General features: G+C 40.9%; 1 protein-coding gene across 5 annotated transcripts in view; it reads left to right on the top strand.

Annotated features, from left to right (window-relative positions):
- RAB27A (RAB27A, member RAS oncogene family) overlaps positions 1-18100 on the top strand; it is an 87460-nt gene that overhangs the window by 10751 nt on the left and 58609 nt on the right. For 2 of the 5 annotated variants that reach the window (XM_008016534.3, XM_038009997.2), the window contains exon 2: positions 10361-10480. The gene's annotated coding sequence lies outside the window, so the exon portion shown is untranslated. Of the gene's footprint in view, positions 1-9668; positions 9779-9861; positions 9882-10133; positions 10158-10360; positions 10481-18100 lie in introns of those variants that run through there. The other 3 variants (XM_008016535.3, XM_038009996.2, XM_073012180.1) reach the window with 3 other exon arrangements.

Genomic DNA, 18100 nt, shown 5'->3' with positions numbered 1-18100 from the left:
CTGTTGTCGTAAGTCTTCATTAGAGACGGAGTCTCGCTCTGTCGCCCAGGCTGGAGGGCAGTGGGGTGATCTCAGCTCACTGCAAGCTCCACCTCCCAGGTTCACCCCATTGTCCTGCCTCAGCCTCCTGAGTAGCTGGGACTACAGGCGTCTGCCACCACGCCTGGCTAATTTTTTGTAGTTTTAGTAGAGATGGGGTTTCACCATATTAGCCAGGATGGTCTCGATCTCCTGACCTGGTGATCTGCCCACCTTGGCCTCCCAAAGTGCTGGGATTACAGGCTTAAGCCACCGCACCCGGCCGGGAATGGACTTTTATTGAGCACTTGCCGTATGTGAGGCACTGTGTGTGAGGCTATTATTTATTTCATTTAATTCTCACATCCACCTTGCTAGGTAAGTGTTATTATCCCTATTTTACAGATTTGGTATCTGAGTCTAGTAGAAGTTAGATATGATCTTGATGTACAGGCTATTTGCCTAACTATAGTTGTACATTTTTGCCATCTGTTGTCTCCCTGGAACAAGCTTACAAGCTTGATTGCGTATAACCAGAAAGCCCCTGGGAAGCTTGTTATAAATGCAAATTCCCTAGGCCTCCATTGCAGAGATCCTAATTCAGAGGCCTGGATGGGACCCAGAATTTTGAATTTTCCTCAAATACCCTAGGTGATTCTGCACCTGTCCTAGATCCATTTTCACCTGCCCTAATTGGTTGACCAGTTGCCCCTCAAGGCTTCTCTGAAGTTCTGTGTTCTCCTGTGTTTTGTGCTCACAGGCCTTGGACACTGGTTGGAGAAGAAATATGAGTATGGGAGGAGAGGCCATGGGAGCCTTTATTAAGAGTCTTATCTGCCCAGCTCTTTCTGCTGTCTCTGCTGCTTCTTAGAGGGTTCCTAGGCCATATTTTGGCTTTGAGTAACTTGTGATGCTTTCCATTATCTATCCCAAAGTTTGTAACTATTCTTATAGCAACTTTGCCCTTGTGTCTGTGGGGTGCATAGATGTGAGCCATTTCCTTCAGGCTGTCATTAATAACTGTGGAGTAGGGAGTTGCTTCAGCTTTTGAGGTCAGAAATGGTATTTCATCTGTTTGGTGATAAAAGCCCTTATTTTTCAGGGATAGAATTGACATATATAGTGAATGATTTGGCTTAGAACTTAGAAATGCAGATGCAGATGTTCAGCCCCACGCAAATGTACTGAATTCACTAAATAATTAGAAGACTGAATAATCTGGTGCTATTATGAAGGAAAAAAGCGAAATGGAAATTAAAAACAAATTTCAGATATGATGCCTGATGTCCTTCGTGAGGTGACAGGCTGATTTCTGTCCACAAGTTTAGAAGCGGCTACTAACATAAATAACCCAGGGATCCCATAGGGTAAAAGAGTCATGTCTATGAAAAGATAGTGGAAACCGGCCAGGCTTTTGTCCAGTAGAGAAATCAGAAATGTTAAACTATTAAATTTCTTTAATATGTCTTAGTCCCTGAAACAAAATGTGTATTACAAAATGGGAAGGAAATTCACAAAAGCAAACATTGCAGCTTCCTGAAGTCCACTATATGTAAAGCAAATTATAGGTTATGTTTCTAAGAATACTTTCTTTTTCTACCTGATATTAGAGTTGATAATAACAATATGCAAGTGAGTATAATAGCTACAGCTACCATATGTGTCAAGAATTATACAAACACTTTCTCATTTAATCCTCAAGAATCTTACAAAGCAGATATTATCCTTCATTGTACAGATGATGAAACAGGCTCAAGAGGATGAAGTAATTTGCCCAATGCTGGCATATGGTTTCCAGGGATTCCGGACTTTCAGTGTTATAACTCAGACGGTCTCCACTAAACTGGGTTGGTTGGTCCCACCAAGTGTCACCCAACCTGCTGACCCACAGTTAATAGTAAGGCCAAAGGGTTCTGAGTTAGACAGTGGTTAATATACTGAAAATTGCCAACCTGCCTCACAGAGCAACTTTCAGAACATTTTTTGGTGCCCATTTTTCTTGATTTTACACACAGTTCTAATAATCTTGGTTATTTGGTTTCCAGGTGCCTTGTCAATTAAAAACAGTGCATCGGAAGGCACACTGATTACTGTGGTAAGGGATAGCTGCCTGACCGATAGCAAAGGTGAGGGCAGGGAGAAGGAAATATAAATTAACAAAAGACACGAAATCAATACAGCGGTCAGGAGCCATTTATTATGGAGGCAAACACACATTAAAAAGAATAGCTATTATTGAACATTGCCTTTGTGTCAAACACAAGTTTTAGGCATTTTATAGGTATACATAATTGAATCCATGCAAAGTAATCCTATTATTATTCCTGGTCCACAGATGAGGCAACTGAGACAGAGAGGTTAAGTAATTTGCTCAAGGTCACATGGCCTGTGAGTGGTAAAGTTGAGAATTAAAGTCATACAGTCTGTCTCCAGACTCAGATCCTCAACATCCTACTTCAGTGTAGGTCCTAGGTCTTGAGGACGTAGCATGGCAAGTTAGTGAGGTTTATTGTGATGTCCTGAATCCTCCAAGAAAAAAAAAAACAAACCCATGGGCATTAAATTTTATTTTGTAATAATTAATTTTTAAAAATTTACCAAAGCCTTTTTTTTTTTGTGGGGGGGAGACAGAGTCTCGCCCTGTCACCTGGGCTAGAGAGCAGTGGCGTGATGTTGACTGACTGTAACCTCCGCCTGCCTCGTTCAAGTGATTCTCCTGCCTCAGCCTTCTAAGTAGCTGGGATTACAGGTGTGTGCCATCACACCCAACTAATTTTTGTATTTTTAGTAGAGACGGGGTTTCCCTATGTTGGCCAGGCTGGTTTTGGACTCCTGGCCTCCAGTGATCTGCCCACCTCTGACTCCCAAAGTTCTGGGATTACAGATATGAGCCACCATGCCCCGCCAAATTTACCAAAGTTATACGTGGACATTGTTCTACACCTGTTACAAAAAACCAGTAGACTCCTCTCCCCCAGCCCATTTCCTGCTCCCCAGAGTTAACTAGTGAACTCTTGCAGTAGTTTACACATCTAGTCTCTGAATGACACGTTTCTATTACTATGGTCAGTTTTTCAGTTTTAGTCATTATCTGTCGATACTTTATTACAGAAGAAGAGAATTTAGCTCATTCCTCCATCCACCCCTGCTACAAGTGTACCATTTTCATCTCCTCTTTCTTACCTGAGTTTGTTCATTTGTTCCTACGTTTGTTTGTTCATTCTTTCCTTCCCCTCCTCAACAGTTTATTTTTACTTTATGGAGGTATTATTGACAGATAAAAGGCTATACATGTTTAATATATACATCTTGATGAATTTGGGGATAATTATTCACCCATGAAACCATCGCCACCATCAAGGCCATAAACATACCCATCATCTCCCAAAGTTTTATCCTGCCTCCTTTATTATTATTATTGCTTTGTGTGTGTGTGTGTTTTAAGAACAGTTAACACTGGACCTATCTTCTTAGCAGGTTTCAGTATATAATATAGTATTAGTATTATATAGACACTATGCTGTATAATAGCTTTTCAGAACTTATTTATTTTGCATAACTGAAACTTGTTCCCTTTAACTATGACCTTCCCATTTCCCCTTCCTTCCAGTCCCTGGCAACCATCATTCTGCTCTCTGCTTCTGGGAGTTTGAGTACTTTTTTTTAATTATATTTTTTTCTTTTAGAAACAAGATCTTGCTGTGCTGCCCAGACTGGAGTGCAGTGACGTGATCATAGCTCACTGCAGCCTTGAAGTCATGGGCTCAAGCAATCATTGCGCCTCAGCCTCTTGAGTAGCTGGGGCTACAGGAGCGGCCACAATGCGTGGAGAGTTTGACATTTTAGATTCTATATATTAAATATATGGAAGATCACATAGTATTTTTCTTTATGTGTCTGGTTTATTTAACTTAGTCTAATAGCTTCCACACCTATCCGTATTGTCACAATGGCAGGATTTCTTTCTTTTTTAAGGCTGAATACTTTTTCATTGTGTGTATAGACCACATTTTCTTCATTTATTCATTGTGAATGGACATTTAGGTTGTTTCTAAGTCTTGGCTATTGTGAATAATGCTGCAATGAATATGGGAGTACAGATACAACTTAGAAATCCTGATTTCAATTCTTTCAGATGTATTATACCCAGAAGTAGGATTGCTAAATCCTATGGTTTTCTATTTTTAAATTTTTTTAAAAAATTATTTTAAAGAACCTCCATAATGTTTTCCATGGTGGCTGTACCACTTTGTATTCCCACCAACAGTGTACAAGGGCCCCTTTTCTCCATATCCTTGCCAACACTTACCTCTTGTGTGTTTTTTTTTTTTTTTTTCTAATTGGCCATCCCAACAGATGTGAGGTAATCAAAATCATTGTGGTTTTGATTTGAATTTCTCTGATGATTAGTGATGTCGAGCACTTTTTCATATATTTGTTGACCATTTTTTATGTATTCTTTGAAAAACTGTCTCTTCAGGTCTTTTGCCCATTAAATTTTTTTTTTTCTTTTGGGTATTTTTTTGGTATTCAGTAGTATGAGGTTCTTGTATATTTTGGATATTAACCCCTTATCAGATTTACATTTTTTTTCCTTTTATACATTGCCTTTTCTTTCTTTCTTTTTTTTTTTTTTTTTGAGGTGGAGTGTCATTCTGTCACCTGACTGGAGTTCAGTTCAGTGGCATGACCTCCGCTCACTGCAACCTCTGCCTCTGGTCTCAAGTGATTCTCGTGCCTCAGCCTTCTGAGTAGCCAGGATTACAGGTGCTCACCACCATGTCCAGCTAATTTTTGTATTTTTAGTAGAGATGGGGTTTTGCCATGTTGGTCAGGCTGGGCTCAAAGTCCTGCCCTCAAGTGGTTTGCCTTCTGGGCTCCCAAAGTGCTGGGATTACAGGTGTGAGCCACCATGCCCGGCCAGTTGCCTTTCCATTTCATTGTTTCCTTTGCTGTGCAGCAGCTTTAGTTTGATGTAATCACACTTTTTTTTTGTCTTTTTTTTTTTTTTTTTAGATGGAATCTCACTTTGTCACCCAGGCAATCTCAGCTCACTGCAACCTCTGCCTCCTGGGTTCAAGTGATTCTCCTGCCTCATCCTCCCAAGTAGCTGGGATCATAGGTGCGCACCACCATGCCCCAGTTAATGTTTGTATTTTTAGTAGAGACGGGGTTTCACCTTGTTGGCCAGGCTGGTCTTGAACTCCTGACCTCAAGTGATCCACCTACTTTGACCTCCCAAAGTGCTGGGGTTACAGGCGTGAGCCACTGCACCTGACTGGATTATTTAGAGTATCTCTTATTATTCTTTGTACCTCTGTGGTATCAGTTGTAACACCTCCTATTTCATTTACAATTTTATTTATTTTTATTTATTTATTTATTTTTTTGAGACGGAGTCTTGCTCTGTGCCCCAGGCTGGAGTGCAGTGGCGCAATCTCGGCTCACTGTAAGCTCCATCCCCCCGGGTTCACGCCATTCTCCTGCCTCAGCCTCCCGAGTAACTGGGACTACAGGCGCCCGCCACCTCGCCCGGCTAATTTTCTTGTATTTTTAGTAGAGATGGGGTTTCACCGTGTTAGCCAGGATGGTCTCGATCTCCTGGCCTCGTGATCCGCCCGCCTCGGCCTCCCAAAGTGCTGGGATTACAGGCTTGAGCCACCGTGCCCGGCCTACAATTTTATTAATTTGAGTTTTTACTCTTTTTTTAGACTAGGTAAAGTTTTCTCTCTCTCTCTCTGTCTCTCTCTCTCTCTCTCCCCCTCAGTAAAATAAAATTTATTTAATTTTTTGAGGATGGATTCTTGCTGTGTTACCCAGGCTGGAGTGCAGTGGTGCAATCTCAGCTCAATGCAACCTCTGCTTCCCAGGTTCAAGTGATTCTCCTGTTTCAGCCTCCCAAGCAGCTGGGATTACAGGCACCCGCCACACGCCCGGCTAATGTTTGTATTTTTAGTAGAAATGGGGTTTCGCCATGTTGTTCAGGCTGGTCTCAAACTCTTGACCTCAGGTGATACCTGCCTCGGCCTCCCAAAGTGTTGGGATTATAGGCGTGAGCCACTGCGCCCAGCCAGTTTTGTCAATTTTACTTTTTCAAAAAATAGTTAGTTTTATTCATCTTTTCTTTCTTTTCTGTTTTATTTTTATTTTTATTTTTTTGGTCTTTATTTAATTTTAGCTCCAATCTTTATTATTTCATTCCTTCTTCTAACTTTGGGCTTATTTTGTTCCCTTTTTTGTAGTTTGTTGCAGTATAAACTTAGGTTGTTTACTGAAGATCTTTCTTTTTTCTTAATGGAGGCCATTTATCACTGTAAACTTCCCTCTTAAAACTGCTTCTGCTGAATCCCATAAAATTTTGATGTGTTGTATTCTATTTTCATGTATCTCAAGATTAAAAAAAAATTCCTTTTGATTTTATTTGGCCAAGTAGCTGTTCAGGATTATGTTACTGAATTTCCACATATTTGTGAATTTTTCAGTTTTCTTCCTGTTATTGATTTCTAGTTACATGTTGGTGTGGCCAGAAAAGATATTTAGTATGATTTCAATCTTCTTAAATTTGTTGAGACTTGTTTTGTGGCCTACTATATGTTCTATCCTGAAGAATATTCCATATGCACTTGAGAATAATGTATATTCTCCTGTAGTTGGATGGAAAGTTCTGTATGTGCCTGTTAATTCCATTTGTTCTACAATATTGTTCAGACCTGCCATTTCCTTATTGATTTTCTATCTGGATGATCTGTTCATTGTTGCAATTAGGGTATTCAAATCCCTTACTATTATTGTATGGTTATCTATTTCTCCTTTCAGTTTGGTTAATATTTGCTTTATATATTTAGGTGCTTTGATGTTGGGTGCCTACATGTTTACAACTGTTATATCTGCTTGATGAATTCACCTCCTTGTCACCACAAGGAGGTGACTGACACCTCCTTGTCAGTCACAAGAGACCTTCTTGGTCTCTTGGGACTGTTTTTTACTTGAAGTCTATTCTGATATAAGTATAGTCACCCCTGCTTTCTTTTGGTTTCTATTTGCATGAAATATTTTTTTCCATCCCTTCACTTCCAGTCTGTCTTCCCTTAAATCTAAAACGACTCTCTTTCAGGCAGCAAATAATTGTATCTTATTTTTAATATATATTCTGTCATTCTATGTCTTTTATTTATTTTTTATTTTTATTTTTATTTTTATTTTTGAGATGGAGTCTCACTCTGTCGCCCAGGCTGGAGTGCAGTGGCATGATCTTGGCTCACTGCAACCTCCACCTCCCAGGTTCAAGCAATTCTCATGCCTCAGCCTCCCGAGTAGCTGGGATTACAGGTGTCTGCCATCATGCCTGCCTAGTATTTTTGTATTTTTAGTAGAGACGGAGTTTCACCATGTTGGCTAGGCTGGTTTTGAACTTCTGACCTCAAGTGATCTGCCCGTCTTGGCCTCCCAAAGTGCTAGGATTACAGGCGTGAACCACCATGCCCACCCAGCCTCTATGTCTTTTAATTGGAGAATGTAATACATTTACATTTCAAGTAATTATCTTCAGATAGGGACTTAATATGCCATTTTGCTCATTATTTTCTATTTGGTAGTTCTTTCTTTTCTTCTTCTCTTGGTGTGCTGAGCTGCTTTTTAAGCAGATGACTACCATTCTGTCTGTTTTGAGTCCCGATTTTACGGTCACCCGAATTCCAGAAGTTTTGGGGTTCTGAATCCCTGAAACTTTCTGGAGATTCTGTGATGAGTTCCTTCCTGGATTTCCCTACTGGCAGATAAAGAGTCAGCTTTCCGAGGTCTGTTAATCAGTCACCTCTAGTCCATCTACTCTCTAACTTCTACCATTGTGTTGCTTCCACTACCTGATCTTTGTCCTTGTGAGTTTATGTCCAAAATAAATAAAACATTCTTTATTGTTATATTAGTGAGATTTTGGGAGGAAGCAGAACCACATGTACATGCTGAGCATGCCATTTTTATTCTGAAGTCTGAAAGATATTTTAGAAAGATTTTAACGCAAAAGCATCCAAAAAAGGTTTTGTTGCTTTAAGCAGACTATGAAAAATGGTATTGTTGTAATAATTTTACTTGCTATTCAAATTATAGTTCCAGAGTTAGGAATGTCAGTATTACCTGGGCATCACCTGGGTGCTTACTCGAAATACAGACTCCTGGGCCCCCTACAGGAATTTTTTATTTACTTTTTTATTTTTTGAGACGGAGTCTCGCTCTGTCGCCCAGGCTGGAGTGCAGTGGTGCGATCTCGGCTCACTGCAAGCTCCGCCTCCCGGGTTCACGCGATTCTCCTGCCTCAGCCTCCTGAGTAGCTGGGACTACAGGCGCCGCCACCACGCCCGGCTAATTTTTTGTGTTTTTAGTAGAGATGGCGTTTCACTGTGTTAGCCGGTAAGGTCTTGATCTCCCCCTACGTGAATATTGAATCAGAATTGGCATTTTGAAAGATCCCTAGGAGATTCCTATATATCTTGAGGCTTGAGAAGTGCTAATATGAACTTGTAATTAAAGGAAGCTAACTCTAATGAATTTTAATCTGGGATTTAAAAATCTTGATACATTTTTCTTACTAAATTGTTCTCAAAATTCTCGAAGTTGCTGTGAGATATAAAAGAGAAAGGGGTGCATTTTCATGAGATTTTCATCAGGTATGAAACAAAACTTCCATTTCATTTACCATGAGAAGAGATGTCAGACTGGTTGTGCTCAGACTTTTCTTAGCTGCCCACAGTTCTTGAGGCTGGTGGTAGTTGTTTTAGATTGGACAGATTGAGTCTTCAGTCACACTCTGAGCTGCCAAAATGAAAGCGTAGCTTCTCCTAGAGGCAAGGGATAGATTGATTAGTTCTATGTCCAGCATTTCACCCAATAATTAATAAGTGCTCAATAACTCATTGTGGGGTGAAGGAATAAAAAACAAGATACAACCCCTGTCTTCAAGATCGTCACAAACCAACAACAAAGACCAAGAAATAAATTGAATAATTAGCATACAGGAGTGACCAGCTCTACAAATACTAAGCATAGGGAAAGGTGCATCCAGCTCAGCATTGCTGGCACAAGGAGCCAAGGAGCTGATTCTCTTGGTGAACAGAGCTTGGTGCATTTAGAGCAGCTGCTCTCACACTTTGGTGTATATCAGAATCACCTGGAGTGCTTGTTGAACCACAGACAGCTGTGCCCTATCCTCAGCATTTCTGATTCAGTGGGGTGGGCCCAAGAATGTGCAAATGTAGTAAGCTTCTAGAAGATGCTGGTAATACTGGTCTTGGAACCACAGTTTGAGAACCACTTAACTTAAAGAATTACAACGAGTTCTGATGGCTGGACTGTAGCAGCTTATAGGCAGGAGGCAGGTGATACTGAAGGCAGAAGCTTAAGGAGTAGGAATTTTATTGTGGAGATTGTGGGGAGCCATTAACAGGAGAGTGATGGACTCTCATTTGCCTTTTGGAAAGATCACTTTGGGTGTGGTGTGGAGGATGAATCAGAGTCAAGAATACGTGGGGATCAGAAAACCAAATAAGAGGTTTATTATAGCCATCCAAGAAATAATCAAAACTTGGAGTAAAGGCGAGATGATGAATATCCTTAGGACTTGGTGGCCAATTGGAAGTGGGAGGGGCAGAGAGGGAGGAGTTAATGAGAACCATCAGATTTCTGGCTGTGTGTGTTGGGATTGTGTGATTCAAGACACAGGAAGAGAAGTGGGTTTGAAGCAAGGTTGTGGAGAAAAGCAAAGGAGGTGAGTACAGGACATGTTGGAATTGAGATGCCAACAAGATATCTGGGTGGACTCCCTTGTAGGCAGTTTTACTTATGGAATTGGAGGCCAGCTGCAAGGTCTGGTAAGTAATCCAGCCCCTTCCCTCCTGCCACTTCCATTTGATCTCCCATATCATTTGTTTGGATGAGGCATTGTATTTGTAAGCAACAATACGAATATAACCTTTAAGGGCCTTGAGAATACAATACTTTTCTAAATATTTTCTCCAGAAAACAAATGTTCTACTTTTTTGATTCACGGGGTAGGTGGGAGGAAGAAAGAGCCGAAGTACGAGTCTTCTAATACCAGAAGAGGTTAATAAAGCCGCCCTCTGAGTGGCCAGTCGAATTGGAACTTGGTAAGCTTGAAAGGGGCAAAAATCACTTGACTGGTCTGCAGTGCCATATGACAAACAGCTGAGACTAATTAGCTGGATTGCGGGTTTTTACAGCGATGCCTGTTTTGAAAGTTGATGGAGCGAATGCTTTTCAAAAGAGTCTTTTGAAAACCTTTTTAAGTAGGCCATTCTGACTTTAACATTTCTCCCTGTCTTAACCTCAGACAAAAAGTAACCTTCCTGAAGAGGACATGTGATTGGAAATTGTCAATTGTTGAAGCGTCGGTAACTCCCGTCTCTAACGTTTTAGAAAATTACAACAAGCGGTTCTCTACCCTGGCAAGGTATGGTTTTGTATTTATCTTTTTTTTTTTTTTGGTAGTGGTTTTGAGCTCTGTCATGTCAATTTTCTTGCGCTTAAATTATGTGCAATATAACATACAATACCAGTACACATATTATTTTTAAACTAAAGACTTAATGATGTCTACTAAATTTCTAGGGATTAGTTTGAAAAGTGCATTTTCAGTGACCGAGGGAGTGGGTATGAATACTGACTACATTCTTCCTTCCTTTTCTGTACTTAAATAAAGAAGCACAGGTTTTTACTTTCAGGTAATTGTTGAATATGAGAGCTGATTAAGAAATTGCATTATTTTGAGAGTCTTGCTTATCCTCTGAGGGTTGTTTGACAAAAATTCAAGCTTACTGTTTTGTTTTTGATAGTGTTAACAGCGTTCTTTTCCTTCTCCCTTCCCCTTCCCCTTCCCCTTCCCCTTCCCCTTCCCTTTCCTTTGTTAAATTTGAGACAGAGTCTTGCTCTGTCGCCCAGGCTTGAGTGCAGTGGTACAATCTTGGGTTACTGCAACTTCTGTCTCCCAGGATCAAGCAATTCTCCTGCCTCAGCATCCTGAGTAGCTGGGACCCCAAGCTACCATGCCTGGCTAATTTTTGTATTTTTAGTAGAGATGGGGTTTCAACATGTTGGCCAGGCTGGCCTCAAACTTCTGACCCCAAGTGATCTGCCCGCCTCGGCCTCCCAAAGTGCTGGGATTATAGGCATGAGTCACCGTGCCCGGCCTAATAGTGTTAATAGTTTTAATGGAGGAATGTAAGTGTGTGTTTTAGTATAAGGTTTATTTCTTCTGGGAATTAAATCTGCTTTTCAATTAGTGTTAATTCTGTTAGGTTTGATAAGGGTATTGTTGTTATGTAAGGAAATGTCCATATATTTTAGAGATGCAAAGTGAAGTATGCTGGAGTGAAAGATCTGGGTGGTGTGATGGGAGATTTCATTATATAATTCTCTCTATTTCTGGATATTGTATTAGTTTACTAGAGCTGCCATAACAAAGTACCATAAACTGGGTGGCTTTAAAACTGTGATTTGAAAAACAGAAATGTATTTCCTCACCGTTCTGGAGCCTGAAAGTCTAAGATCAAGATGTCAGTGGGGTTGGTCCCTTTTGAGGACTGTGAGGGAGAATCCGTTCCAGGCCTTTCTGCTTAGCTGTGGATGGCTGTCTTCTCCCTCTGTCTCTTCATGCCATCCTCCCTGTGTTCATATCTGTGATCACAGTTCCTTTCTTGTGAAGAGACCATGAGGGAAGATTAGGACCCACCCTAATGACCTCTTTTTAACTTGATTCCCTCTATAAAGGTCCTAGCTCCAAAAAACATTATATTCTGAGGTACTGGGAATTAGAGCTTCAGCATGTGAATTTTAGGGGAACACAATTCAATCCGTAACTGGCAGTCTGAAAAGTTTCATAATATGATATTTTAAAGATTCGCCTGAAATTGCATGCAGTAAACATTTGTTAAGCCCAGTGCCTGGTATGTGCTGGATATTGAGTGTGTAAAGATGTGTAAGACATGGTTCTTGTCCACTAACCCATGGTTTAATCAAATACAGGGATCTAACTTTGTGAGTGTGTATGTGTTTGCTTATTCCTTCCACTGAGTTGTAGCCACTCTCACACTTGGGTGTCCCTGGAGGCACAATCACGGTCCTGACACATGGATAGCCTAATATCACAAGAGATACCTGGAAGGGTTCCCTTGCCCTGAGCACCCATGAGCATAGGTTAAGAGAGTGGAAGGACTTCGTGTTCACCCAGTCCATTCTTCTCATTTTACAGATGAAGAAATTGAGGCTTAGAAGTGCTAAAGTCATTTGCTGATTTGTATTAGTGCCAAGTCATCCTTCAGAGTCTCCTGGCTTCCATTCCAGTGTGGTGACCAAAAAAATACTGTTTTCTTTGCCACAAACTCATGCTTTTCACCTGGGAATGAGCCCCAAGCCCCGTTATCAGAAGTTATTGTGGGAAAGAGCCTTGATAAAAAGCGGACATTCTGTGTCAAGCTTCTTGGATTATAAATACCAAAAAAAAAAAAAAAAAAAAAGATGTTTTGGGGATGAGTGTTTATTCACGAGAGCATTTTATCCATAGAATGAAGTTAGATTTAATACATTCCAAAGGAGTTTAGCCCCATCTTGGCTGCTTTCTCTGTTTCTTAGCTCTTTCTCCTTGTCACTTGTAGAAATAGGTCGCAGAGCTATGACCCTGCGGCCATAAGAATACAAACAACTGTTTTTCTTCTTTCTTGGTACTTCTGCTGCCCACAAGACAGGAACTGTGGCAGAAAGGGGACGGTCTGATGAAACCTTGCTGGCTGGCAGGATGGCACCATGGCAACTAGGCTGCCTCTCTCTGCAGCTGTTTCAGCTTCCTCCCTCTCTGGACCCTCGGTACCTGAGTGCTGAACGGGGAAACTGTCTTCTCCCTGCCTCCATTTCTGTTTTTCCTCCATAGGATTAAGGCTTCTTGAGATATCTGCTCATCTTTTGCTGTTATTCCTTTCTTCCTCCCTTTGAACTTGTTTGATTTAGAGCCAGAGCTCAGGCTATAGCACACATGATAGCTGATGAGTCATGTGAAGCCCATTAAAAACAAAAGCTGATTATCACAGGAGCCATTATTTACTTGCGCTGTCTATGCGCCAGCACGTTTTCTTGTGCGCTTCTGGTGTTGCTGCAGCTTGGCTGGGGCCCTCTTACAGTGTAGGCTGGGGGCAGGTGGGGGAAGTGGGTGATGGATGAGATGGGGTGCTGCTTGAGAGAGGAGCTAGCTTTGCTGCTGCTTCTTTGAAGGCAGAAGTCACTTTGCTCAAACACGGGTATAAATCATCCTTTCAAGAGCTGAGAGCATCTATTTTTTTGTTTGTTTTTCTTGTTTTCCCCGTTTCATACTCTATCAGGCCTCCTTTCTTGATGACATGATCTAAGCTGGAATCTTTTCGCTATTCTTTAGCTAGATGGTAAATCCAGCAAATAGCTAGATGGTAAATTCATTCATCTAGCAAATAGTGAATGGGTTTGCCATTTTCACACGGAGAAGGTCCAGAGCACTTCAAGTGTGTACCTCTGTGGTGTGGCAACTGAGCCAGCCTGTGGATGATCACTGCTTGAAAAATCTCCTTCCTAGTGTCCTTCTCGGATCTGTCTTGCTGCACCTTACATTTTGGTTCTCTCTTCACTCTAAATGGCCATCTCATTTTTCCCATGGCCTCAGGAAATAGAATTATGTTGATGACACTAAAATTCATAGCCTTATTCTTCTTGTGAGCCCTAGGTCTGTTTTCCAAATGCGAATTAAATACAACTCCCTTGATGTCCCTCAGACATGAGAGACTTTTAACTGGTTATGTACCGTACAGTGTAATGTGGTAGTTGAGAGTGTGTCTGAGTTCAAATCTTGGTTCTGCCATTTCTGGCTGTGTGACCTTGGGCAAATTTATTAACCTTTCTGTGCATTGGTTTTTTTCATCTGTAGATTAGGGACCTTATACAGTTGTTGTGAAGACTAAATGAGTCAGTGCTTTAAAGGATTTAGAATAGTGCTCAGTGCTAGTTATAATAATCATCATCTTCTCAGACAATCTTTTCCTTTTTCAGTTAATGATATACCATTTATTTACCAAACTGAAAGTTTTGGTTATCTTTAATTTCTATGCTAGTCTATCAAGAAATTATATTGATTTCTACCTCCTAAATATATCTCGAATTAATCACTTCTTTTTCATCCCTATTGTCTCCAACACAATTCAAATCCTCAGAGTCTCTCTCCATATGTCTTAGCCAGTTCAAACTGTTAAAACAAAGTACTATAGACTGGATAGCTTGCAAACAACAGAAATTTATTTCTCACTGTTCTAGAGGCTGCAAGTCTGAGATCAGGGTGTTAACATGCTCAGATTTTGGTGAGAGCTCTCTTCCAGGTTGCAGACACTTTACTTTTCACTGTATTCTCACCAGGCAGAAAGGTTTCTCTCTGGCCTCTTCTTATAGGGGCACTAATCCCCTTCATGGGGGATCCATCCTCAAAACCTCATTACTTACCAAAGACCTTCCTCTTTATACCGTCACATTGGGGATTAGATTTCAACATACCATTTTTGGGGAGACACAAACATTCACTCGGTAACATTAGAGCCTCCTGATGCTGTGTGTATTTCCAGTCTCCATGTGGCTGCCATAGAGATCTTTGTAAGGCACACATTTCAGGGTCCTCTCCTGCATAAAGAGCCCATGGTGGTCTTCCCTTGCCCAGAGGATAACACACAAACTGTTTTTGTTTTTTTTTTTATTATGCTTTAAGTTCTAGGGTACATGTGCACAACGTGCAGGTTTGTTACATATGTATACTTGTGCCATGTTGGTGTGCTGCACCCAGCAACTCGTCAGCACTCATCAACTCATCATTTACATTAGGTATAACTCCCAGTGCCATCCCTCCCCCCTCCCCCCTCCCCATAATAGGCCCCGGTGTGTGATGTTCCCCTTCCCGAGTCCAAGTGATCTCATTGTTCAATTCCCACCTATGAGTGAGAACATGCGGTGTTTGGTTTTCTGTTCTTGGGATAGTTTGCTGAGAATGATGGTTTCCAGCTGCATCCATGTCCCTACAAAGGACACAAACTCATCCTTTTTTATGGCTGCATAGTATTCCATGGTGTATATGTGCCACATTTTCTTAATCCAGTCTGTCACTGATGGACATTTGGGCTGATTCCAAGTCTTTGCTGTTGTGGATAGTGCCGCAATAAACATATGTGTGCATGTGTCTTTATAGCAGCATGATTTATAATCCTTTGGGTACATACCCAGTAATGGGATGGCTGGGTCATATGGTATTTCTAGTTCTAGATCCTTGAGGAATCACCATATTGTTTTCCACAATGGTTGAACCAGTTTACAATCCCACCAACAGTGTAAAAGTGTTCCTATTTCTCCACATCCTCTCCAGCACCTGTTGTTTCCTGACTTTTAATGATTGCCATTCTAACTGGTGTGAGATGGTATCTCATTGAACACACAAACTTTTTAGTGCCATGTCACAGCCCCTTTAGGCCCAGGTCTCCAACACTTTCCCATGTTTTCAGCCTCTGTTCTGGATACCTTCTCCCCTACCTCTATGCATCCTTTCAGCCACGTCTACTGCTGAGGTCCTTTCATGCATCCTAAGTAACCTTAGCCTCCTACACCTTTGCAAGTGCAAACCCTCAAACCCTTACTCGCCTGCATCAGTCAGCCCAAGATGTGTTCCCTCCTGAAGGACTTAAACCTGGTCTATTTCTTTTTTAAATTTTGGACATCAGGCATTCCTTACCAAATTCCATCAAAACTCGGTTACATGTTTTGGATTGGCATCAAGAATTATTTGCTTACAGTTTTTGTTATCTTGAAAGGATAATGCTTATTTGGCTGACATGTGAGGTAAAGACCTTCCCCACATTATCTGGTGCACTGTGTAATTTTTGTCCATTCACATTTGTCACTTGTCCCTCTGTGTGCCTGGACACTCACATTCTGACTTCAGTCCTTGACTCAGATGCCCCTATGTGAAGTTTTACTGATTCCCTCCTTAGACATCATGGGCTCCTTCTCCTCCCTCTTGTGCTATCTCCCCAGCCCTCCCATCTCCCCAACGACTTGCACATACTTCTGTTACAGTTCTTCTTTTTTTTTTTTTGAGATAGAGTTTTGCTCTTGTTGCCCAGGCTGGAGTGCAATGGTGCGATCTCAGCTCACTGCAACTTCTGCCCCTCCCGGGTTCAAATGTTTCTCCTGCCTCAGCCTCCCTAGTAGCTGGGATTACAGGCATGTGCCACCATGCCTGGCCAATTTTGTATTTTTAGTAGAGATGGGGTTTCTCCATGTTGGTCAGGCTGGTCTTGAACTCTCGACCTCAGGTGATCCGCCCACCTCGGCCTCCCAAAGTGCTGGGATTACAGGCATGAGCCACCATGCCAGGCCCTATAGTTCTTCTTTCCATGCATTTTCCTTGGGCACTTCCACAAATAGCTTACCTATTAGACTGTTGCTCTTCTAGAGGCACATTCTTGGTGCTTAACATAGTGGCACATCTCCAGTTCTTGTTCGTTAGATGTTTAATTGATGTGCTCATAACCTGCTACCTGAATTTCAGTCATTTAAACCAGGCTCTCTCCCTCCTTAGTGGCATCAAGCTTTACTAGTATATCTTTGGATCTTTGGTGGAGGCCAATTTACTTATCAAACCTTATTTAAAATTACTAACAGCTTTTGGATAGGTATATGTATGCTATTTTGCATTTAACTTCTGTTATATTTGAAGGACATTTAATATATACTTTTTGGAAAATACTTTCATATGTATGGTGAAGAACACTACAACCCTTTCCCACATCCTCCTATGCTTTGTGGTTTGATAGTTTCACATTTGTCATTTGAGCCAAGTTTATTTTTCTCTAAAACAGATTAAAATTTCTGTTAAAAAACACATCCGCATCTATTCTAGCTTATAGAGGTTGGAAAAATGTTTAAAATCTAAAAGTGATTAAAGGTTTGTAGAAATCACAAAGTAAAGATTTTGGCCAGGGGCTGTGGCTCACACCTGCAATCCCGGTACTTTGGGAGTCCGAGGCCGGCTGATCACCTGAGGTCAAGAGTTTGAGACCAGCCTGGGCAATATGGCGAAACCCCGTCTCTACTAAAAATATAAAAATAAGCCGGATGTGGTGGTGCATGCCTGTACTCCCAGCTACTTGGGAGGCTGAGGCACGAGAATCACCTGAATCCAGGAGGCAGAGGTTGCAATGAGCCGAGATTGGACCACTGCACTCCCACTCCAGCCTGGGTGACAGACCGAGAGAGACTGTGTCTCAAAAAAAAAAAAAAAAAAAAGTAATCCTGACTATAGTTGAGGGACTCTTTGGAGTCAGGTGTGGACTAAATGTTGTATTCTCTTATGATGTTTAATGTGGTTTTTTGTAAGACTAAAGACTCCAGAATTCTGTTACAGAGTTGTTTGCTGATTTGTTTCTTTTGTATAAGTGCCCTTTTCATTTCTAGATCTTGGTTACTCTAACATCTTTCCTCAAATATATGCATTTCATGGAGTTAAATGAAATACAGACTTTAGGACAATTAAATATAGACTAATGAACAAACTTGGCAAAGTTTTTTAAAGTGGCTCCTAAATTATTAGCCAGAATTCAGAGATTTGGGTTTGGCTTCTTTAATTTGAAAATTAAGAAGAGACATGGGCTGGCCTTTTTAACATACAGTGTTGAATTACAGAATGCATAAACGTTATTCCTTGTCTCTCTTAAGATACTTGCCATTTTTATAATCTAGTACCCTATTTTCTAGGTATTAAATGGGGGAACCCAAGTGCTAGTAGTTAAAATTAAATATAGTACTATATTCAAAAGAAAATTCAGATGATAGCTAATGCATTTTCGATGTTTCTCTAGAGGGTGAAACACCATTTCTGTTTAAAACATTCTACTATAATTCTTCCTCTAGTGACTGCATCTCAAGTAACTTTTTTTTTTTGTTTTTTCTTAAGCCCAAGACGGGAACAACTTATATAAATGTAATATGGTACATTTGAAGACTGGTTTTGGGTAAGGTCACC

The sequence above is a fragment of the Chlorocebus sabaeus genome, chromosome 26 (genome assembly GCF_047675955.1).
Source record: "Chlorocebus sabaeus isolate Y175 chromosome 26, mChlSab1.0.hap1, whole genome shotgun sequence".
In the NCBI taxonomy this organism is placed as follows: Eukaryota; Metazoa; Chordata; class Mammalia; order Primates; family Cercopithecidae; genus Chlorocebus; species Chlorocebus sabaeus.
Note: the sequence above shows the minus strand (reverse complement) of the source record. Positions and strands in the feature narration are given on the sequence as shown.